Here is a 24,540-nt window from a genome sequence, read left to right as displayed (position 1 = left end):
ATCTATTACACACCACCTAATAGTTCTGTTTGTTAATGTGCATATTGGATACTAAGAGGTGGATGCAGGAATAGAATTTTTTCCACAAAATGTCTGTGAAAGCAGCATTTGTTTCAAAGAAATATTTAGAAAGTGTCAATTAATATCATAAGTTGAAATCATTGCTAAGATTTTGGGTACTCAAATAGCTACCATATATTTCATAAATTAGAGATATTTAAACTAAATATTGGAGAAAATATGTCAACTCATCAGCAATTCTTCAAATTCAGTCATGCAGTTTAAATAATAAAATTGATCATATATATGTGTGTGTGTATATATATGTATGTATATATTTTTTTCAACATCTACATAAAAAATCTATAAAATATATTTATTCAATACAGCTATTCTGCTTTGTATTTCTAAGAACAAATCTGGTTTCCTTAAAACAAACAAAATGTAAAAAAATTCTTCCAATCAGGAGACATGAAGATAATTGTGTGAACCACCTTTATAATTCATGATAAATTATTACTCATTTGAGGAGTGCAGTAATTTGGAGGGTTGAATTAAATAACTAACCCCAACTGAGTTAAAATTCAAATTGAGAATGGTAGAAGTTAGCATTTCTGTTAGTATTTGTAGAAGTTAGTATTAAGCTTTAAAAAATCTAGTAAGTCAAAGAAACATACATGAGAGGTTAAATGACATGACCTTATTGACATTCTGTCCAGTCAGATAAATTACATGGAACACATAGACATTAGAAAGCTGGAAGATGTTGATTGTTACTGTGACTATTAATGTGAGGAGAGTAGTTGAATCATACAGACTTCTCTAATCAATTAGCCTGTGTTTTATCTTCTCAGAAAAAAAATCAAGGCCTAATTGAACCCTAAAAGAAAACTCATCATACCTCCTCTTAATTTTTGTGAGAGCAATTTACCAAGTCAGAGGAATCCCAAAATATGCATTTATTCTATATGAATGAAGTTGTGGGTGATAATCAGTAAGACCTGAGGTGCGGAAGAGCATTTGATCTCTTCTTTCAGTTAAAAGTCATGACTTTTGAAAGGGAAGAGGACGTGGACTGTGAACACTCAACTACTCAGACGGTGTCAAGGAAGAGATTATTGTTTATGGTATCAAAGAAATGGGCTCTTTCATACTGCATTTCAGATCAAGATTTATCTAAACTTATGAGCCCTCACTCAGCCACAGGTGCTAGGTATTTTTATAGGAGTAGCCTATTTAATTCTTTTAACAATCCTATAAAAAATGCATCTAAAGATCTCCTGTTTATTGATAAGGTAACTGAAGTTTAGACAAATTATCTAAATTAATAAAACTCAAGAGCATTGAGGTCAGAAAACAAACTCTGATCTATTAACATGGCTGCTTTCCTCTGAGGGATCTGAAGTATGCAGTTGGCAGGTGACTTTCCACTTACATAAAGTGGTTTTATTCATTCATGCATTCACTTTTTTATTCATATTTATTTATTCATTTAACAAACACCCTCTGAGGTTTTCTGAGCATGAGACTATGCAGAAGATAGAGAGAGATATATCAGTGGGAAGTGTCCTGAAGAGCTTAAATGAAAGGAAAAGATAAATTATTTAAATAAAAGGACAAAAATGGACATCATTTGGAATAATTGGGTGACATTGACAGAGGTATGATTATGCTCCATAATTATCAGGAAGAAACTAAAGAAAGAGTAACAATAGAATTGATTTTGTGTCCCTGTATACCAGTATAATGTGTATGTGTAACATAAAAAAGAAACTTGAAATTTTGGCAAATATAGTTGAATATAATCCCACAGGCACCAGTGACTATTATTCGAAGTACATACTTTGATAAAAGAAGCTAGTAGAAGAGAAAAGAGTTTACATTCTTAAGGGACATATCCAAAGGAAACTTAAGAGTCTAAAACATTATTTATTTATTTCAGAGAAACAGAGAGAGAGAGAGAGAGCATAAGTGGGGAGGGGGCAAAGGGAGAGGGAGAAGCAGACCCCTTAGTGAGCAGGAAGCCCAAAGCTGACCTCAATCCCAGGATTCTGACCTGACTTAGCTGAAGGCAAATGCTTAACAGACTGAGCTACCCAGGTGCCCCTTAATAGTCTAAAGTAAAAGCGTCATGGTACATATATATGTGAGAAGAAAAGGAGGAACAGGGACAATTTCCTTGTATGTCTGTCATATATTTTTTAAGGCTAACTAAGATTATGAGTGAGATTCTTTGATTTAAAATGTTTAAGAAAACTTGTACATAAATAAAAGCTGCATTTCTCTAACTCCATCATTACATACAAACCTTGTTTCTGCCTTTTCTTTCCTTTTTTATCAAAATTCAAAAAAGAAAATTATATATTCAATTAACTATATATCTTTAAGTTACCATTCATCACCTAAAGTGTTAAGCTTCTAATCTCAACATTTTGCTTAAATTATTCTTACTAAAGCAAATATGAAGGCCAAATTCCTGTTTCATCATCTTGGACCACTCTGAAGAACATTTTGTATTCCTGACCCTTTGTTCTTGGCTCCTTGCTCCTATATCTCTTAAGATTCTCAGCCAATTTTTCTTGTTGCATTTTTGCTACCTCTTCCAGAAATGTTGATGTTCTCCAAGTATCCATTATTGGTCATAATTTTGTGTCCTCCTTTTTTCCCTATACTTCATCTATCACTAAAAAACTGATACATTCCAAATCTGAATCTCCAGTTTACAATTTTCTTTTTTTTTTTTTTGAAGATTTTATTTATGTGTTCATGAGAGACACAGAGTGAGAGAGAGAGATAGAGAGGCAGAGACGTAGGCAGAGGGAGAAGCAGGCTCCATGCAGGGAGCTGGGGACTCCAGAATCATGCCCTGAGCCAAAGGCAGATGCTTAACCGCTGAGCCACCCAGGAGTCCCTATAACTTTCTTTCTTTTTTTAAGATTGTATTTATTTATTCATGAGAGACACAGAGAGAGAGAGAGAGAGAGAGACAGAGAGACAGAGAAACAGAGAGGCAGAGGGAGAAGCAGGCTCCATGCGGGGAGCCTGACGCGGGACTCGATCCCAGGCCCCAGGATCACGCCCTGGGCTGAAGGCGGCGCTAAATTGCTGAGCCACCCAGGCTGCCCCTATAACTTTCTTTTGAACTTCCAATTTATACCTAGTCAATTACTAAAATTACCACCTAGAGAAACTACAGGATTCCAAAACTCATACATTAAAGTTTTACTTTCCACATATCTTTACTACATCTTCAGATTGCTTCATTTTAGTTAAGGGCACTATCACCCTACTACAAAATCTTTTCTGTCGTATCTTCAAAGTTTTGGTTAACTACCAAAGTCTTGCTGTTATCTAGCCCTTTGGTTTTGCTCTTAAATTGCGTCTTCAAATATCTCTTTCCATCACATACCTCAGAGCTCTGCTACGTAGAAATTACTGCCATCCATGTTGTTATATACACTATGTTTCTGATTTGGAATATGTATTCACCCAAGTTAAAACTTTCTTTGACTCTCCCTGGAAGACCTGGCAACTTTCATTACTGAGTTGACCCTATGTTTTAACTTTAATATCCATTTCCATTTATTTTGAGAGACTTCAATGTAAATGCTGTTAAATTTTTACTAATTTCAAAAAAAAAATCAATTTAGAAACAACAGTAGTACTAGAGATAAAATGGAATCACGTAATAAGTTTCTATTGGACAGAAGGTTATACAATTTCTAAATTTGCATGCATTTCTTAAGGTAGCCTAACAAAGACAAATAGGAAAGTAAAAAAGTCAAACTCCAAATTATAGTGGGAGATTATAGTATGCTTCTTCCAGTATGATTAACACATTTAATTTAATTTATCTCTATAGAACCATGCACACAATTGTAGCGTATATGTGGCTTTTAGCACATAGAACATTTGTAAAAGTTCACCAGATGCTGAATTATAAACCGAGCCTCAATACTGAACAGGATTTATATCATATAGCTTAAGTGCTTTGTGCACAAATTAATTTGAACCAGAAATTCTCCAAATAATTAGGAAAATAAAAATATATATTTTTGAAATACCTCTTGAGTATAAAAAAATCAACTTGAAGACATTTACAAAAAGATAAAAGCTAAAATGCTATGTAACAAAACTAAAGCCAATGTTAGATGTGAAAGTGTATTTTAAATACACATATAAGGAAAGAATAAGGCAGAAAATCAGTCATAAGCATCATCTCCAGAAGTTGGGAGAAAATAATACATTTAACCCAAATATAGTGAAGAGGAGAAATAATGAAAATCAGGAGGTAATATAATGAAAAATATTACTATGTACATTGTACCAAACATACAATGGAGAGGATCAACAAACCAAAATTGGTTCTTTGAATAAACTGATAAAAGTTGGTGATATTAACATGATTGACCAAGTTAAAAATAGTGTGAGGGGTATAGTTGGATAAAAAGTCAAATCTCTATAAATCCTGAAGATATTAAAAAGACATTGATTGAGAAGCTGTTCAAAACTGTTTTTTTAATTGAAAATTTTAAAGCAGTACATTTTTAGTAAAGTACAATTTAAAACTGACAAGAGAAAGAACATGGCAATCTAAATAATCCTACACTTATTAATGTAATGAATAATCAAAAGTCTGTATACCTAAAACTCTTAGTAGACAGATATAGAAGGAATCTTTCTCAATATGATAAAGTATATCTACCTAACACCTATGGCAAATACTGGGCTTAAGGGTCAAAAAGTTTCTCCTTGAAATCAAAAGACAGATGCCCAGTATCACCACTTTTTTTTTTTTTTTTTTTTTTTTTTTTAGTATTTAATTTATTCGTGAGAGGCACAGAAAGAGAGAGAGAGAAAGGTATAGGCAGAGGGAGAAGCAGGATCCCTGTGAGGAGTCTGATGCGGGACTTGATCCCTCACCAGGGATCATGCCCTCACCGGGGATTACACCCTGAGCCAAAGGCAGATACTCAACCACTGAGTCATTCAGGCATCTCCCAGTATCACTACTTCTATTCACTATTGTCCTGGTAGTCCTAGTAAGTACAAAAATAAAAATATATACAGACATGCATGTACACATGCCTGTGTGCATACATGTAAACATGCATGCATACATATAAACACATTTTTTAGAGTTCAAGGATTTAAATGGAACATACAAAACTCACATTATTTGTATATGATGTAAGAGTGGAGCTAGTAAGTTGAAAATAATATACAGCTAAATTGTCAATTGTAATGTATGATTCTGCCAAGGTTACTCAACATAAGGCCCATTAACAATCAATTGCATTTCTATATACAAATGATAAATAGCAAATAAAAGTACTACATCTAATAAAATTAAAATATCAAATAGGTAAAACCAGTAAAGTGAAATTGTAATAAATTCTAATTTTGACATATTTAAAATATTAAAACCTTTTTAAAAAGATTTTTAAATTTATTTATTCATAAAAGACACAAAGAGAGAGGCAGAGACACAGGCAGAGGGAGAAGCAGGCTCCTCGCAGGGAGCCTGATGTGGGACTTGATCCCAGGGCTCCAGGTCACGCCCTGGGCCAAAGGCAGACACTCAACCGCTGAGCCACCCATGCATCCCAGTGTTTTACTCTTTAATTAAATATTTTTCAATTACTTTCATGTTAAGAAATATTAACCACTAAAAATTAGTAAAAGTAAAAAAATAAAAGTGCTTGGTTGGTGAGATGGCAAACTCGTGGAGTCACTCCTGGAAACAGTATGGAGGTTCCTTTAAAAGTTAAAAATAGAACTACCGTATGATCCAGCAATTGCACTACTAGGTATTTACCCAGAGAATACAAAAACACTAAATTAAAAGGACACATGCACCCTGATGTTTATAGCAGCATTTTCTACAATAGCCAAACTATGGAAACAGCCCAAGTGTCTATTGATTAATGTATGGGTGAAGAAGATCCACACGTCAATTGATGTATGGATAAAGCCATAAAAAGAATGAAATCTTGGGATCCCTGGGTGGCACAGTGGTTTGGCGCCTGCCTTTGGCCCAGGGCACGATCCTGGAGACCTGGTATCGAGTCCCACATCGGGCTCCCGGTGCATGGAGCCTGCTTCTCCCTCTGCCTATGTCTCTGCCTCTCTCTCGCTCTCTCTCTCTGTGACTATCATAAATAATAAATGAAAGAAAAAAATTTAAAAAACACAATAATGTGGGTGGAGCTATAGAGTACTATGCTAAGCAAATTAATCAGTCAGAGAAAGACAAATACTGTATGATTTCACTCATATGTGGAATTTAAAGAAACAAAACAAGCAACGAGGAGAGGGGAGAGAGGCAAATCAAGAAACAGACTCTTAATATAGAGAAGAAACTGATGGTCCCCAGAGGGGAAGAGGAGTGGGATAACAGGGAAAACTGGAGATGGGGATTAAGGAGTGCACATGTTTGTGATGAGCACCAAGTGATGGATGGAAGTGTTGAATCACCATATTGTACACCTTAAACTAATATTACACTGTATGTTAACTAACTGGAATTTAAATAAAAACTTAAAAAAATCAATCTATTGAAAGGTATAAAACTTCTACATAGAAAGGGCTACATTACTGAGATAAATTAATTTTTTTTAATTTATTGAGATAAATTAATTAAAACAACAGAATGAAAAGGGCAATCCTTGGAATGGGAGAAAATGTTCTCAAATCATATAGCTGATAAAGAATTAATGTCCAGAATGTAAAAAGAACAGTGAGAGTGCAACAGAAAATAGACAAACAGCCCAATTAAAAAGTGGACAAAAGATTTGAATAGTTATTTCTCCAAAGTTCTACAAATAGCCAGTAGCCACATTAAAAAAAAAAAAAAAGTATTCAAAAAGTATTCAACATCATTAGTCATTAGGGAAATGCAAATCAGAACCACAGTAAGATAGCATCACCCTCACTGTCTATAATGGCCATAATTTGTTTTTTAATGGGAGATAATAAGTGTTGAAAAGTATGTGGAGAAATTGTAACCCTTATGCTTTGCTGGTGGGAATGTAAAATGATGTACTTACTGTGGAAAATAATTTGGCAGCTTCTCAAACAGTTAATCATAGAATTAGCATATGACCCAGAAATTCCACCCCTAAATATATACCCAAGAGAACTGAAAACATATTTTTACAAAATAACTTGTACATAAATGTTTATAAGAGCATTATTCATAGTAGCCAGTAAGTGAAAACAGCTAAACTATCTCTCTGTTAATGAATCAATAATAAAATATCATAGCCATTCAATGGAATATTATTAAGCAATAAAAAGGTAGGGGATGTTGCTATGTGCTATAATATAGCTGGATTTTGAAAACATTATGCTAAGTGAAATAAACTAGACAAAAATGTCCATATGATATATGATTCCATTTGTGTGAAATATCCAAAATCATCAGATCTATAGAGATAGATTAGAGACTGCCTGGGGAAGCGGGTAGGGGAGAACTAGATTGGTTGTTGAAAGGGTTTCCTTTTAAGGTATTGGAAATGTTACGGAATTAGTGGTGATGCTTGCATAATACTGTGAATATCCCACAAACCACTAAATTCTGCAATTTAAAATTGTGAATCTTATGCGAATTATCTTTTAGAAAGGTTAACAAACTCATAAGGAATGGAAGAGAGACCTGTTCTACCAGATACCACAGTATATTATAAGGTTACATTGTGTGAGATAGTATGATATAGACAAATAGTTTAGTGCAATGCATTGACATCTAGAACAAAGTCAAGCATCTGTGGGCACTTAACCATGACAAAACTAGCATTGGAGAGCAGTAAGAAAAGTTATTTTCAATAAATTTTATTGAATCAATTTGGTTTTTCTAAAAGATTTTATTTATTTATTCATGACAGACACACACAGAGAGAGGCAAAGACATAGGTGGAGGGAGAAGCAGGCCCCATGCAGGGAGCTTGATGTGGATCTCGATCCTGGGACTCCAGGATCATGTCCTGAACTGAAGGTAGACGCTTAACCGTTGAGCCACCCAGGCATCCTAGTTGAATCAATTTGTAAAATAACTAAGCTATTTCCCAACTCACATTGAACAAACATTTATTTCAGATAGGTTTTTTGATTATACACAAGATGCAAAAGAATAGTAACATAAGAAAACTTTCAGGAGAAAATAGAGAAGATTATATATGATCATTTTGTGTAATTAGCAGGACACAAAAATAAATTAAAATAGTGAGATTGTTAAATTTGACTGCAGTAAAATTAAGAATTAATGTTCAACAAAAGTCACAATAAGTGAATAATAGAAGGGTAAGCCATGAGTAGGAAATGTATTTTCACCACATATAACCAGGAAAGGGCTCATAACTAGAAGACGTAAAACACTTCTACAAATCAATATGGAGAAGACCCAAAGAAAATGGAAAGAAAATTGAAAATATCTTCTCTATATATGAACCAACACATATATACATGACTAATGCATAGAAATGCATTAAAACTCATTAGTAATCAAGAAATGTAAAATTATATTCTACTACACAGTAAACTAATGACTAAAATCAAGCAGAATAAATAGTTTTGGGTGAATTTGTGAAACAATAGCAACTCATCTCATAATTATTTGGCAAGATCTTCTAAAGTAGAACATATGCACATTTTCTGACATAGTAATTTACTCCTAGGAAATATCCAACATAAGTACATGAACATGTTGGGATGCCTGAGTGGTTCAGTGGTTGAGCATCTGCCTTCAGCTCAGAGCATGATCCTGGGTCTGGGGATTGAGTCTTACATCAGGCTTCTGATGGGGAGCCTGCTTCTCCCTCTGCCTGTGTCTCTGCCTCTCTCTCTGTGTCTCTCATGAATAAATGAATAAAATCTTTAGAAAAAGAAGTACATGTATGTATTTTTAAAAGATGCTCATAGAATTGCTCATAATAACAAAAAAGTAGAAACTTTGTATCTTCCAAAAAAGAATTGAATACATAGATTGCATAATATTTGTCCAATGAAACATTACAGATTAATGCAAATAAATTATAGCCGCAAGCCACAAGACAGGTGAATTTCACAAATGTGGTGCTAAAGAAAAGAAACTAGACATAGAAGAAAATATAGTGTTTGATTCCAATTGTATAAAGTTTAAAACTAAGGAAAAATAAAACTATAGGATGACCAAAACCTCTGGATACATAGGCAGATACATATCATAAATAGTTTATTGAGATTACAATACACAATGCATTCAATGACATTACAGGATCTGTTCAAAGGGTTGCCCCTCTCTGGCAATGCAGAATCCATATATTCTGCTATTTATGATCAGTATGTGATATCCATGCTGCACTTCCACAAATCCCCACATATACATCTGTGTTGCCTCAGGTGGTTTGTATTCTCATTTGAACCTGTGCTTCAGCATAACCTACAAGAAATAATCAAGTGGGTTCAAACTGTTTGTGTGTGTGTATACTGTGCACACTATGCTCATATATTTGTGTAGACTGTGTGTATATAAGTATGTGTATATATTTATGTGTGTATGCTGTGTGTATGTGTGTATATATGTGTCTATACGTATACACATTGTGACAAAAAGCTTCAGGTTTCTAGTGTCAGTCATGCTCTAGTTCTTGATCTGTGTGCTGATTACATGAATGTTTATTTTGTGATAATTTATTAAGCTTTATACTTTTGCAAGTTTCTTGTGGTTTTCAACTGACAACAAATACATAATTTAAAATATGGAAAGGAATAAAAACTGGCTCCTAGGCTTAGAACTAAGATCTTAGAACAGAGGCTTCCAGGAGACAGTATCCATTCTACACTCGTGAAGGCAGGATGGGAATTCAAAGAACACTCTCATAATACAACAAAACCCATTATTTGCTCTTCTCCAGTGAAGTTCTGGTCTCCTCAACTGATTCAACGTCCTTGAGAAGTAATTTTTAGTAGATTTATTCCGGATGATTTGTTACCAGTTAGTGATCCAGCATTATAAATATAATTCTGACCAGAGAATCTAATTTAAGCACTCTGAGAATACAGGAAAACACATACTCATATGCACACAAAACCCTAGATATAGTGTCAATTCTTTTTCACATTTATTGTATTTTCTACTCCCTTTCAAAGAAAGATATGTGTTTCAACACTTGTACAATATGTTATTTCCAACTTGATTCCCAAGGCAAAAATAAAAGGCAATCTTCAAATGTTTAAAAAAAAACCCTTTATTTTATAATAATAGTGGTTAGAAGTTCAATATTTCTGCTCAAACACAGAGAAAGGCAGTCATATTTACAAAAGGCCTCACAATGTTTGCCATTGCCTTTCCACAAGACAACATTTATAAAACCTTTGCATCCCGTGGCAGGTGCTAGGTCTTCTCTTGGGGATTTCTGCTGTTCAGACATTGTCTTTCATTTAAACTTCAAAAACCTTCAAAAAATAGAAGCTGCATTTCAATATAATTTGGAAATTAAAACTCTTTTATTTTTTATCATTATAATATCTTCCATGGATTTACTTTTCTAAAATGAATCAAAGCCCAAACTAATTGCTATCTGATAGCTAGCAAAGGCAGAAAAATTGGAAAAGCTTTTAAAAATGAAGCTTTGGTTTTGCCTCACCCACAGGAAAATTAAATGCAAGTAATAAATAGAGAATTTCAAGTACATTTAATAATGATATTCCCTCTTCCATTGAGAACTTAAAGAATAAAACTGAATATTATGGTCACCTGAATAATTGGAAATAGAGTTTTAGAATCAAGACTACATTCCTTTTCTTTGTTTTAATGGCATAATAGGAAATCAAATAAACACATTAATTTAAATGAAAAACATTTTTTCACCTATGCAAATGATTTCCTAAAGTATTCTCATCAGTTTATAATATTTTAGATGATTTTACAGAATTATAAAATTTTATTGCATGTCATTTTTTTAAATAGAAAACTAAAGCATCCCCCTCCCACTTTCTTTTTTCTTATTTTTATTAGGCTTGGATTCCTGGATCATCTGGTGACTTCAAGTATCTGGTAAGACATTTTTTGTTATGTAGTATTATCAATATTTTTGTTTCCTTGCCACAAATCTTTGGAGGGTGTTTCTTTTTTTTTTTTTTTCTCCTCTCTCAAGCTTAATCCATTTTCCTAATTCCATCCTCATTTCCATCACCTGAGGTTGAATCTCAGAAGGCCAATAGAAGAAGATCAGTTGCATCTTAGCACATGTAAAATGATCTGAAAGGCCAGATACTACTTTCAGATTCAATTTCATGGGTCAGGAAATTATTCCAAAAAGCAGGAGCATTTGTTCCTCAAGGATCAAAACTTACCATGGAAAGATTCTGCCCTAGAAAAGACGATTATTTTGGGTAAAATGTAGAAAGTATTAATTGGAAAAATTTTCTTTTAATATCAAATGTGACAGTTGCATTTTGCATAAAAACCATGGGGGCTAAGTATGATGACTGTATTTAAAATTTTTTTCATTGCTAAAATGTTGGTATTATAGCTTACATAATATAAAACTAGAAACACACTGAAGACACTGTTCCTTTTGCCATGGAAACTCTAAAATTTCTTATGGCATTTGCCTGATACATACATTATAGACATGGGAAAGATATATTGTTTAATTAAAAAGATGATGTTAAGGTAGAATTTTTTCTATTAAATTATATTTTTACAAACAACAGCTTTTTATTCATCTTAGAATCTACCCAGTCCTTTTATTCCTCCAAATATTATTGAAAGTTTGATAACATTCAAATTCGTATGGTGAGATCCTACTATGTTCTGAATCTCTGTAAGATTATAAACCATTTTATCTCATATTCTCTTATTTAATTTTCTAGGTGAGTCTTTTTTTTTTTAAGGTTCCTTTATTTATTCATGAGAGACACAGAAAGAGGCAGAGACAGAGGCAGAGGGAGAAGCAGTCTCCCCGCAGGGAGCCAGATGTGGGGATCACGCCCTGAGCTGAAGGCAGAAGCTCAGCTCAACCACTGAACCACCCAGGCGTCCCTAATTTTCTAAAAAATATTCTATCTTGGATTTTTATTCTTGTTTATTAGCCTGGGAGCACCCCCATTACATTTTTTAAAGTTCTTAGGATTGCCTTTTCTGTATACCCAGCTGAGAGTAATAGGAAATTCCATCTTGGCAGAGTGTGGATTACAGCCTTCTTACACACCATTATATACTAATAACTGGTTATTGCTTGGTTGGAATGGGAGGGTGGTGAGAGTTCAGCATGCCTTTTTATTGTGTATTGGCTCTTGCTCCCAAATGCTTTTCCTGGTTTCTCAGTGAGTACCTTCTGGCCATCTTCTCATGACTTTTCTGTGCAGCTTCAAGCTATCCCAGTCTACACCTTCTGCCAGACAGTAGCAAAGTTGATAGTAAACTGTCATATTTAAAAACGACTATAGGGGATCCCTGGGTGGCTCAGTGGTTTAGCGCCTGCTTTTGGCCCAGGGTGCGATCCTGGAGTCCCGGGATCGAATCCCAGGTCAGGCTCCCGGCATGGAGTCTGCTTCTCCTCTCTGCCTCTCTCTCTCTCTCTCTCTCATTCTCTCTCTCATAAATAAATAAATAAATAAATAAATAAATAAATAAATAAATAAATCTTAAAAAAAAAAACGACTATAGAAGAATTGAGGTTAAGCTAACAAAATCACAGCACAGAAAAGGGGAAACTTACACTTCTATCCAGTCCTACTGCTGAAACCACTGGATATGCATTCCCAAAGAGGATAGCCTTCTCAATTCTTCCTCAGGACCAGCACTCCATTGTATTGTGCGGGCGCACATCCCTCCCATCAGGATCTGCTTTGGTGTTCCTTATATTTGAGTCCAGCCAGTTAGTAGATATGTTAATGTTATAATAGTCTGCCAGCATTTTACCCAGCCTACAAAGACCAGTTTCTCTTTATTGTACATACGTTTCTAGACGTGAGTGGGATATTGCATTACCTGCAGATAGGATTATGTTGAAACTGCTCCCAACAAAGAAACTCAGGGTTCCATATTTAGTCATAAATAGAAGCAGCAGAAATTTGAAGTTTGTATTTTTCCTTAGCAATTTTTACAAGTCCTGATCACATGCTCAGCCACTAGTTATTCTCAGGATGAGAATGAGGGTTAGCCTCCTAACCCTCCAGTACTTGGTACTAATGGGAAACTTTGCTTAAGCATTTGTTGGGAAGGTGCAGAGACTTGCAGGGTCTCACAGACAGCAGAAATTTGATGTCTCCATGTCCAGCATTAAAAATCCCAGAGTTTCTGGATTTTTTCCACCCATAAACCTTTTCTTATTTATATTAGTGTAATTGGAACTTCCTCCTGTAATTATCTTTTATCTTAATTCCACCTTCCTTCCTTATTTATACTGGCAGTGCAGTATTCCAATTCTGATCATCACAATGCATTATTATTTATTTATTTATTTATTTATTTATTTATTTATTTATTTATGAGAGACAGAGAGAGAGGGAGAGAGATAGAGAGAGAGAAAGAGAGCAGAGAGGCAGAGACACAGGCAGAGGAAGAAGCAGGCTCCATGCAGGGAGCCTGACATGGGACTAGATCCTGGGTCTCCAGGATCAAGCCCTGGGCTGAAGACGGCGCTACACCAAACCTCATGAGCCACCTGGGCTGCCCTGTCTTCTGGGTTTTCTTCTGTCTTGTAGTTCATCTCATTTCTAATCCATGTCTCATAAGACAGACAGATGATTCATTCTAAAACAACACTCTCAGTTGTGTATATTCCACCATGTTTCCTATTAGCATTCCCCCCTCCCTATCTGTTGTGTAAGATATAAGGGAGTCCCTCCACACATATTCAAAAGCAGTCTTCCTTGAGTGCAAACCAGGAAACTCAGAGCGGGTTGCATTGCTCAATTCTTTCCTCTCTCATCCCCCATTGTCACCGGCTCCTGTCAAGACAGTGATCCTCCCTATCTGCCCACACACCTGCTTTCTATTCATTCATTCATCCCTCAATGTGTAGTTCAACTCCCATTTTCTCCTGGGAGCCTTCATTTAAAAAAATATTGTAGTTTGATCTTCCCTTTCCAAACTCTGTTTTCACGATCACAGAGTTCAACACTTTACCTTATAGTGTCATAAGCTCTAAGTTATTTTTTAATGTATTTTTTACTCAGCAGTTTTGCAAGCCTATAAATGAGGTAACAATGCCATTTTGTGTTGTTTACTATGGTTTACCTAACACATTTATCTGTGTTTCATAGTTTTCCAAGAAATATTTCAATTGACTAATTTATTTAAGATCTCACCTACATTTATAAAGACCAAACCTAAAATTTAATTTCTATATTTGTTTGCTTCTATCCAATTATTATTTTAAAGAAAAGAACAATAAGAATATAGAGGAAGATTAATAGTATTACCTGAAACAAATTCTGCATTATAGGATACACTCTAGAAAATTCTTTTTAGAATATAATTCAAAGAATATAAAATAAATGAGAAAGTCAAATCAGAATAGTACAGAAATATAAATGATAATATGTAAACTATTACAATGTAAATAAATTAAAATATACCCTATTCAGTTATGATAACTCTCAAACTAAAAAAAATAATAGTTACCCTGGAACTAAATGCCAGCAATAAAAATTCAGTTCAGTACAGAAGAGCTAACATTGCTATGTTGATGTTGAAAATATTTACAGAAAATCATATTGCAGCATTTTTTCACTTATATAAGATAATGTGTTTAATTCTTACAATTCACTGAATTTTGTATCTGTGTGTGCAATTGCAGCAATCTGTTCCAATTCATAAATTTTACTTTCTGCACCTGGAGTTTGGACCTTTTAAGAGGTCAGAATAACATATGCACAATTACGTACGGTTGAAGGGAATTCATATTTTTAAGCACTCACTGTATATCAGATACTAGGCTAGGTGCTTTTTTGACATAGTCTCATTGAAACCTTCCAGTCATAATCTGAGTCATGTGTTTTAGCCACCATTTTAGAGCTAAGGATACTAAGGGTTAGAGAGATTAATTATTTAATGTGTAATCACTTAGTAAATTAAAGATACTGAGATTTCAATTTATTCCTAGGACTCTGGCGACTCTGCTATTAGGCATTCCCAAAGAAAATGTATCCCAGTAAGGTTTTAATAAAACCTAATTATCCATGTATTGGAGCCATAACCCTGATCTTTAGAAAGTTGATACATAAGTGGTTAAAGAGAGATTTAATCATTGTACTTGTATAGTTATTTGAGAAGATAGAAAGCTTGCTTAGTTTAAATCCAAGCCTGGGAGGACACCTGGGTGGCTCAGTGGTTGAGCGTCTGACTTGGGCTCAGAGCGTGATCCCAGAGTTCTGGGATTGAGTCTCACCTTGGGCTCCCTGTGGGGAGCCTGCTTCTCCCTCTGCCTATGTCTCTGCCTCTCTCTCTGTGTCTCTCATGAATAAATAAATAAAATTTTAAAAATCAATCAATCAATCAATCAATCAATCCAAGGGGGAAAAATTTTCACAGATCGTGCCCAAATTGTGTGGGTATCTTTTATATGATATATATCTCTTATGTCATACATATTTTATGTCATTTATATCTAGCTGTATCTATCATATATATGATAGAAATCTGTCATAAATATGTATGTATATGATAGAAATATGCATACATAAACCATTATGTGTCATTAATTACAAAAGTAAAATCTATGGAAAGCCACATAATCTTTCTGCATTTAGACAATGGTGATTAATGGATACTTTATTCTCTCATTCATGTTCTCAAGTTTTAATGCAAATTTTATGTAAATTTGGCCATCCTCATTTTTTTTTAACTGTATTACAGACAACCTGCAAATTACACTCATGTGCTTAGCATTACTCATGGAATTTCTTTGAATTAGTATAAATTATTCAACTGGAGTACTGCATCTTCCAGGAATTGAATACTGTCTTCAATATAGATGGTTTAAAAATATTTCTTGGACATATGCCAAAGTGTTTGATGCTGTAAAATACCCCACCCCTTGAAAATTAAATGTTTGGTGTTAAAATATTTTATGTTTTGTGAGTTTCTTAGGTTGCATGTGAAAATGGAAAGGAACCACACACATATGTCTACCTCATTGTTTTGAATTAGTATATCAAAATATTCCATAAATTTCAAAGCGATATAATTACTAAAATTGTTTAGTGTTAGCATGCTATTCTGATGTGAATTGGCATAATGTGAACATAAGTCATATGTTAAGAGACCAAAGGAAGGATTCATACTCATGCCAATTCATTTCTCCATGCATTGCCTTACAATTTATCGAGTAACTTATCAAGCAGTCTGATAGAGGTTGGGTGATATAAAAACAATATGACATGACACAGACTTCAGGGATCATCATTTTATGTGTTCTGTATAATTATTCTTTTACTTTTTTTTTCTTTTTGAAAACTGGTATTGTTTAAAATTCTGAGCTTTTGTTTTAGGCTTTGCATTGTATCCCTTTATGTTACTGGGATAGCAGGTTATTGGGAACCATGTGGTTAGTATGAGAAATGTTGGTAGTGCATATCAGTATCTAGGTTTCCTTTCACTCTTGAGTGTGAAGGAAATTATATTTCCACCTTCCAGTTTTGTGGGGCCATGGGGTTACTTCTAGCTAAGGAAAAGTGGAAGTGTGCTTTTGTAGGCTTTCTGCCTCTGCACAAGATGTATCACCTTGAAATAATGGAGCCATTAGAGTAGATCATCCTGAATGCTTGACTTACTGATGAAAGACAGCTGCTGTGGCAAGTCCTTCAGTTCCATAGTCAATTGAGAAGTCTAAGACGTATTTTTTGTCTTAAACCACTAAGGTGTTTTTGGGTTTGGGTTTGTTGTTGTTACTGTTGTTTTCTTTGGTTTTGTTATAGCAACACTATGTCTATCCAATCTAATCAAATTGTTCTGGAAAAATGGTCATGGTAGTGTTTGGGTAATTCTAAAATCCAGAGTCTGTTTGTAAAGGTATTATTTCAACAATTATTTTTTACTTTAAAATAGTTCTCTCTTTTCACTAAGTATTTTTTCCTTGGCAAAGCAGGTAACACTGGCCCCCAAATTGTAGTCTCGAGAAAATATATACCAAAATATTTAATAAAATCAGCTATTATTTCCTTAACAAATATCTTTAGATGAACCAAACAACATGAAATAGGGAAAAATATAAGACATATATCTAATCTTTAAATAGTACACCTCAGTTGAACTATGACCAACTTTCTTGTAATAATAATACTTTTAGCTCTTTAATCATATCTGGCATTAGGGATAGAAAACCCATATGACAATGTTTTCCTTTTTCTTAAATTAAAAAGATTCTCTATGTCTTAGTTGATTTTATTGAGGTGTGGTGCTCAGAGTAATCTATGTTTAGCTCTTTCTTTTTTTTGAAAGGTTCTAAAGCAACAGCCCCCCCTTATGTCTTCTTCTTCTTTTGACTTTTATAGTGGAAGTCTCCATATGCTTTCTCATTTTTACTTAAGAGATGTACTCATTTAAATGCCACCAACATGCCCTCCAGCATCATTTCTACAATAGCTAATTAATTAAACATAACTTATTTTTTTTTTACACAATGGACTGGAGAGCAAAAATAATTGTATACAATTACCTAGAATTGAAAGAATTTAAATATACCACAATGGAAGGGGGCACAGCAAATTATGCCTCTTGAAGTATTTCATGCCAATCATTAATAGCCTTTAAAATAGTTGTGGGACATTTAAATTTACCTCTAAAAATTTTATTCAACTTTTAAGAATCAGAGCTATTATTACATTTGAAATTCAGCCTGACTTTGGTGTTACATCCTTTCAACAATTTGTATTAACTGTGTCTACTTGCTCCTCTCACCTAATTTCACCTCAGAATGGAGTTCAGGAAATCTTTGTAGGGCAGCACAATTCATTTTGGTGAGACTATTAGTTTTTAAACATTTTTCCTTTGCACTGAACAAATTTATTTCATATGAGTAGTTTGCTCCTCAGGGTGGCATAGGACTCACATACTTGCAAAAAACAACCTTTACTCAGTTGAATGCTTGTAGTGTCGATAATCAGACTATATGGTTAACTGTCCTTTTACTGGAAAGTTAGCTTATCTACTCTTCAAGCACTCTCATCTGACATAGAATATTAATAAAGACTTTTATGAAAACAATTTAAATAAGGATTCCAATAGATCTACTGGTGTTATCTTCTCTGTCTTAGTACTAATACATGGAAAGAATATTTTGTGGTTAATTAAGCACAATGTCCCCTGCTTGATTTTTTGCCTGTTGTCCTAACTCAAGTAGTACTTCTCCAGGTGTTCACCGAAATGAAAATATTATCATAATAGGCTTAATATAGATATGTTTATTATTCTCTGTGTTTGCATTGTTATTTCCTCTATTTTGAGTACTCAGAACACTGGACTTATGGTCCGATAAATATCATGTGATACCAGGGATGCTCTATGATTTGCAGCAGATGCCCTGTCAAGTTCTCATCTCTCTCCCTTGGTTTTTGAGAGAGATGCTAAAACAATCATTTTCAGTTTGCCCCAGCCTGAAAACCACTTCTGCGATACAAACTGTTGTATTAGAAAAAGATACTTTGAAAAGTTTCCCATAGACATATTGAGGCACATGAAAAGGTCTTTGCATGTGTCACTATTATTTTCTAGTGTTGCTGAATTGGTTTTATTGTAAGTGGGAGATAGATGGTAAGAGATGTTTTTCACAATTTCAGAAATGGAGGAAGAACAGGGAAACATAAAAAGATAATAAAAATGAGATTAAAGAAAGGCAATATTGTACAATATGTTTAATTTCCCTGAAAAAAAAATGTAAGCATGGAGTTTTGTTACTGACCCTGTATGCTTTTGTTTGTCATGTAGGTATTGATCCATTGTCAAGTAAATACCTTTTCCCTGTTCAATTGTTTCATTGACATAGAATGTATCATTTTCTCTATATCTTGCTATTTCTAAATTAGTCCTCAAATATGTATACTTTACTTATTCATTTAAATAGTTTTTCTACCATATAATGTAGTTCTGTGAATAACTCACTGAAAGCAGAATCTCCAAATGACCACTTATTTTCAGCCATGTATGATATCATACGTACGCATTTGTGTTTTTAACGTATATATAGTTTACTTTTTCCACAACCACCAAAACTGCTTTGACCTTGTATTTGATCTTTTTAAAATATGCTTTTTATTAAGTAAAATTTTACAATAGTCATATAGATACTTACAATGATTTTTAAAAATCCCTAAAGAATATCACATTTTTTGCTGAAGATACTGAGCAATAATAGTAAGTGGCAAGGTGGGCAGGCTTTAGGAGAATGGGGCTAGGCTAATAGGAATAAATATGGAGGATTTTACATTGTCCTGCCAATGGCTACCTACTTGAGAGTGAGAATCTGACTTCAACCTCTATCTTTGCTTTGAGATATCCATTATAACTTGGACATGTGTACTGGTTCCTACATATGGAATGCAGAGACTTGACACATATGTGTGACAATGGCAGTATTCTCATATGGATCTCTGAGAGGGGGGATGTTTTTGGTGTAAGATTAAATGAATATAACCAAGGAGATTTCTGAGAAAGATCATATGGAGGATTTATTCTGGAATTAAGTTTTCTTGGTATTATATGACACACCAATACTCTGTTAAACAGACATACAAGTTGTCCATAAACCATAGTGTAGGATTTCTTTTTCTGACCTAAAACTCTACCAAGTCAAATAAATCATGTTTCATAATTAGGTAGCTGTGTAGTTGCTGTATTACTCAAAATACTGAATTGGTTGGATTCTATCTCTACTTTTGTAGGATTCCCTTTAGTCATCTGCTTTTTTTTTTTTTTTTAAGATTTCATTTATTTATTCATGAGGGAGAAAGAGAGACAGACAGAGACAGAGACACAAGCAGAGGAACAAGCAGCCTCCATGCAGGGAGCCTGATGTGAGAGTCGATCCCAGGTCTCCAGGATCAGGCCCTGGGCTGAAGGCGGCTCTAAACCGCTGAGCCACCCGTGCTGCCCTGAGGTCGTCTGCTTTTTTAAAAGAAATCTCCTGCCAAGAAAGACTTAAAAGAGTACTTCCAATGATTACATGTATGATCAAGTTTCGTTTCCAAGTGTTATTTTGAGAGAATAGTTCTTATAAAAATGTTACTGTATCTTCCTGAAGTACTATAACTTGTCAAAAATATTTGTCTCAAAAACTCAAACATTTCTTCCCTAAAAAGGAAAATTTGGACATTTTGTTGTATCAACATGTATCTAAATAATTACAAATATTTTCTATACTGAAAAGAAAATCAAGAAACCTGAGTCAAGAGACTATATTCAAATTTAAGGAAATAACTACTGATAAGCCTCCCTCACTAATATTCCTGCAAACTTTCCTTTAGGAATGAGGAAAACCATTTTTCAAATTGTATGTACAAAAGTCTTGATTGGTATTCACAGCTTGCATTTTTATAGAGAAGCTCAGATTTTAGTTGTTCTCTGTGTCTTTGATTGTGACTGTTCAGTCTGCATTCCAGTGCATTAAAAAGGTTCAGTACTATAATTCTTGTGTTAATTTGATTAATGTACTCTTCCAATGAACACAGAAATGATCTGAGCAGAAAACAACTGAGGTTTTGGCAAGAAATTATACCACCCATGTCTATTTCTTTAAAAATTCTACTGAAGAGGGGATCCCGGGGTGGCTCAGTGATTTAGTGCCTGCCTTTGGCCCAGGGCGTGATCCTGGAGTCCTGGGATCGAGTCCCACATTGGGCTCCCTGCACGGAGCCTGCTTCTCCTTCTGCCTGTGTCTCTGCCTCTCTCTCTCTCTCTCTCTCTCTCTCTCTCTGCGTCTATCATGAATGAATGAATGAATGAATAAATAAATAAATAAAATCTTTTAAAAATTCTACTGAAGAGAATTGAAGTTCTCATTGAAATGTGTGACATCATTGATATGTCAACTATAATTGAATTTTTAAAATGCATGAAGTCATCATTCCAGAATCCTAAAGTCAGCCCTTAAAGACATTACTGAAGTTTTACATTTAACTTCTATAGTAATATCACTCCTTTTTAGCAAAATAGTCTTTTTCTATTGCCAAGCCTCAGATATTAAGGTAAAAAGTTCTCTTCTGATAGAAGACAGATCACATTTCTTGTGGTCAAACATGTATTCCTTGTAGAATAAAGACACAAAGTTCAATTTTATTGTGGCATGGTTTTGTTCTAACTAATTCCTATTAAAAAGTAAAACTAACTTTTGCTCACTAAAAATAGTGTAGTCTTATCCTGTCTTTTCCAGTTGTCACATTTAAGAGCATTATTTTGGGGGCTACACTTATGCTGTTATTATTTTACACTATTTATTTTTACCATGTAGCAGGACGTTAGCATATACTTTATAATTTTATTTTATTTTTTAAAGATTATTGTTTATTTATTTGTGAGAGAAAGAGAGAGAGCACACAAGCGGGGTGAGAGGCAAAGGGAAAAGCAGAGTCCGTACTGAGCCAGAAGCCCAACTTGAGACTCCATCCCAGGACCCTGAGATCATGACCTGAGGCAAAGGCCGAGGCTTAACTAACTGAGCCACCCAGGCTCCTATACTTTATAATTTTATTTTATTTTATTTTATTTTTATTTATTTATGTCACAGAGAGAGAGAGAGAGAGAGGCAGAGACATAGGCAGAGGGAGAAGCAGGCTCCAGGCACCGGGAGCCCGATGTGGGATTCGATCCCGGGTCTCCAGGATTGCGCCCTGGGCCAAAGGCAGGCGCTAAACCGCTGCGCCACCCAGGGATCCCTACTTTATAATTTTAAAATATATTAAGTAAACTTTAAATATCTTCTTTGGGAATTATTCTGATAACTTTTATTTCAAAGCAATGCACAGTTATTCTATATATGTTCAGTACATTGCCCAAATTTCCAATGTGATCTTGATTTCAGATTTTTACCTTCATATCCTTAAATAAATAAGAATTTATTTTATTTTTTATAAGATTTTATTTATTTATTCATGAGAGACACAAACAGAGAGAGAGAGAGGCAGAGAGAGAAGCAGGCTCCATGCAGGTGGCCCGACGTGAGACTCGATCCCGGGTCTGCAGGATCACACCCCAGACTGAAGGCAGCACTAAACCGCTAAGCCACCTGGGCTACTCAATAAGTAAGAATTTAAAAGAACAAATGACTTATTATTGGTTTGAAAAAAATAAATACCCATGGAAACAATATTGTGCTCCAGAAACATCTTCATGCTCCTTGAGATTGGTTTGTAGGCTGGTTCTACTATCGACTTCTCGTGTGTGACTTAGGACAAACAATTTAAATCTCTAGGTCTTGGGCATCTGGGTGGATCAGTTGGGTTAAGTGTCTGCCTTCACCTCAGGTCATGATCTCATGGACCTGAGATGGAGCCTTACATTGGGCTCCCTGCTCAGCAGGGAGTCTGCTTCTACCTCTGCCCTTCCCCTCTGCTCATGCTCTCTCTCAAGCAAAATAAAATAAAATAAAATAAAATAAATAAAATAAAATAAAATAAAATAAAATAAAATAAAATAAAAAAATAAAAGAAAATAAAATAAGATAAAATAAATAAAATAAATAAAATAAAATAAAATAAAATAAAATAAAAAATAAAATCTTAAAAAAAAAAAAAAAAAACTCCAGGTCTCAGTTTTCTCATTTGTGAAATGAATCTGTCTATAAATTATTTCCAACTCTGGTAATCTATTTTGGATGAAAAGTTTCACCTCTTCTCCATCTTTGTATTTAGGTAAAGAGTTATGTCTTCTTAAATTTGCACCAAAGTTCATGCAGAACTGAACATGAAAATCCCAACAGCATGATGTCGTCTTGTCTTGAATGTTGATCTTGTTTCATACGCAGGTTTGCAATGTTATTTTCTCTTAGAAAATAAAATATGTTGGTGTGCCTTCTTTAAAGAATGGCAGTGGATAACTCAATTATTTATCATGTATTTATACCTATTTCTTGAGAGACTCAAATAGCATTTTTCCCATAAAATGTGTACTATTTTCTTCTCTTTTTTCATAATAGCAAAAGGCAGAGTTTCTTGAACTGGCACCAATGCTTAAATCATAAGGGAATCTTATGAAAAAGGTATTTTCTAGGAAGTTAAAGATGATTAGAATTTATATTCAAAATTTACTTAGAAAAAAATTGGATTTTTTGGATTCAATCTTTCCATTACTATTTTAGTCTGAATCCTACTGTACATACTTATGTATTTCTTATGGGAGTATTACAGATGGAAGTATCACGCAGTTCATATGTTCCCATAGTCTTTTTATAAATAGAGTGCCTGATAATCCAAAAGGAAGAGTTTACCATGCCAAGATTAATTGCTTCCATCTATCTACTGTACAGAAAACTGGCTCGTTACCGTTTCCTATTTTCCCTTAAACTGCCCAAGGTTTGCAGGTCTCCAGTTAAGGAATAAGTGCTGATTATATTCATGGTAAAACTTTCCCTTGGGATTACAAGGCACCTCAGCTCTAAATTACTCCTTCCATTTCTGTTGTTTTCAGAACTAAACTTATAAGATCTTGGTTGAAATGGCCACAAAAGTAATATAAACAAAATGAGTGAGTTTTATACATTTTTATTTTGAAAGGTGAGCTCATTAAAACTTTTATTAGTACTCATTTGACTATTAAGTAGCTAATTTTACGTAGAATTACAAATTTTGTGAAAATCACTGTTTAGAAAGAACATTCTTCAGCCTTTCAGTTCTTTGTTTCACATCTGTTTGGAGTAGGGTTTTTTTTATTTTTATTTTTTTATAATAAATTTATGTTTTATTGGTGTTCAATTTACCAACATGCAGAATAACACCCAGTGCTCATCCCGTCAAGTGCCCCCCTCAGTGCCCGTCACCCATTCACCCCCACCCCCTCCCTCCTCCCCTTCCACCACCCCTAGTTCGAATCCCAGAGTTAGGAGTCTTTATGTTCTGTCTCCCTTTTGATATTTCCCACATATTTCTTCTCCCTTCTCTTATATTCCCTTTCACTATTATTTATATTCCCCAAATGAATGAGAACATATAATGTTTGTCCTTCTCCGATTGACATACCTCACTCAGCATAATACCCTCCAGTTCCATCCACGTTGAAGCAAATGGTGGGTATTTGTCGTTTCTAATGGCTGAGGAATATTCCATTGTATACAAAAACCACATCTTCTTTATCCATTCATCTTTCGATGGACACCGAGGCTTCTTCCACAATTGGCTATTGTGGACATTGCTGCTAGAAACATCGGGGTGCAGGTGTCCCGGCGTTTCATTGCATCTGTATCTTTGGGGTAAATCCCCAGCAGTGCAATTGCTGGGTCGTAGGGCAGGTCTATTTTTAACTCTTTGAGGAACCTCCACACAGTTTTCCAGAGTGGCTGCACCAGTTCACATTCCCACCAACAGTGTAAGAGGGTTCCCTTTTCTCCGCATCCTCTCCAACAT

At 34.5% G+C, this 24,540-nt stretch overlaps 1 protein-coding gene across 35 annotated transcripts in view; it reads left to right on the top strand.

Annotated features, from left to right (window-relative positions):
• The window catches only part of PTPRD (protein tyrosine phosphatase receptor type D), a 2,176,041-nt gene that overhangs the window by 836,296 nt on the left and 1,315,205 nt on the right, over positions 1-24,540 (top strand). For all 35 annotated transcript variants that reach the window (XM_072841294.1, XM_072841327.1, XM_072841326.1 and 32 more), the window contains one exon: positions 10,997-11,035. The gene's annotated coding sequence lies outside the window, so the exon portion shown is untranslated. The remainder of the gene's footprint in view (positions 1-10,996; positions 11,036-24,540) is intronic.

Source organism: Canis lupus, chromosome 10, assembly GCF_048164855.1.
Source record: "Canis lupus baileyi chromosome 10, mCanLup2.hap1, whole genome shotgun sequence".
Lineage (NCBI taxonomy): Eukaryota > Metazoa > Chordata > Mammalia > Carnivora > Canidae > Canis > Canis lupus.
Note: the sequence above shows the minus strand (reverse complement) of the source record. Positions and strands in the feature narration are given on the sequence as shown.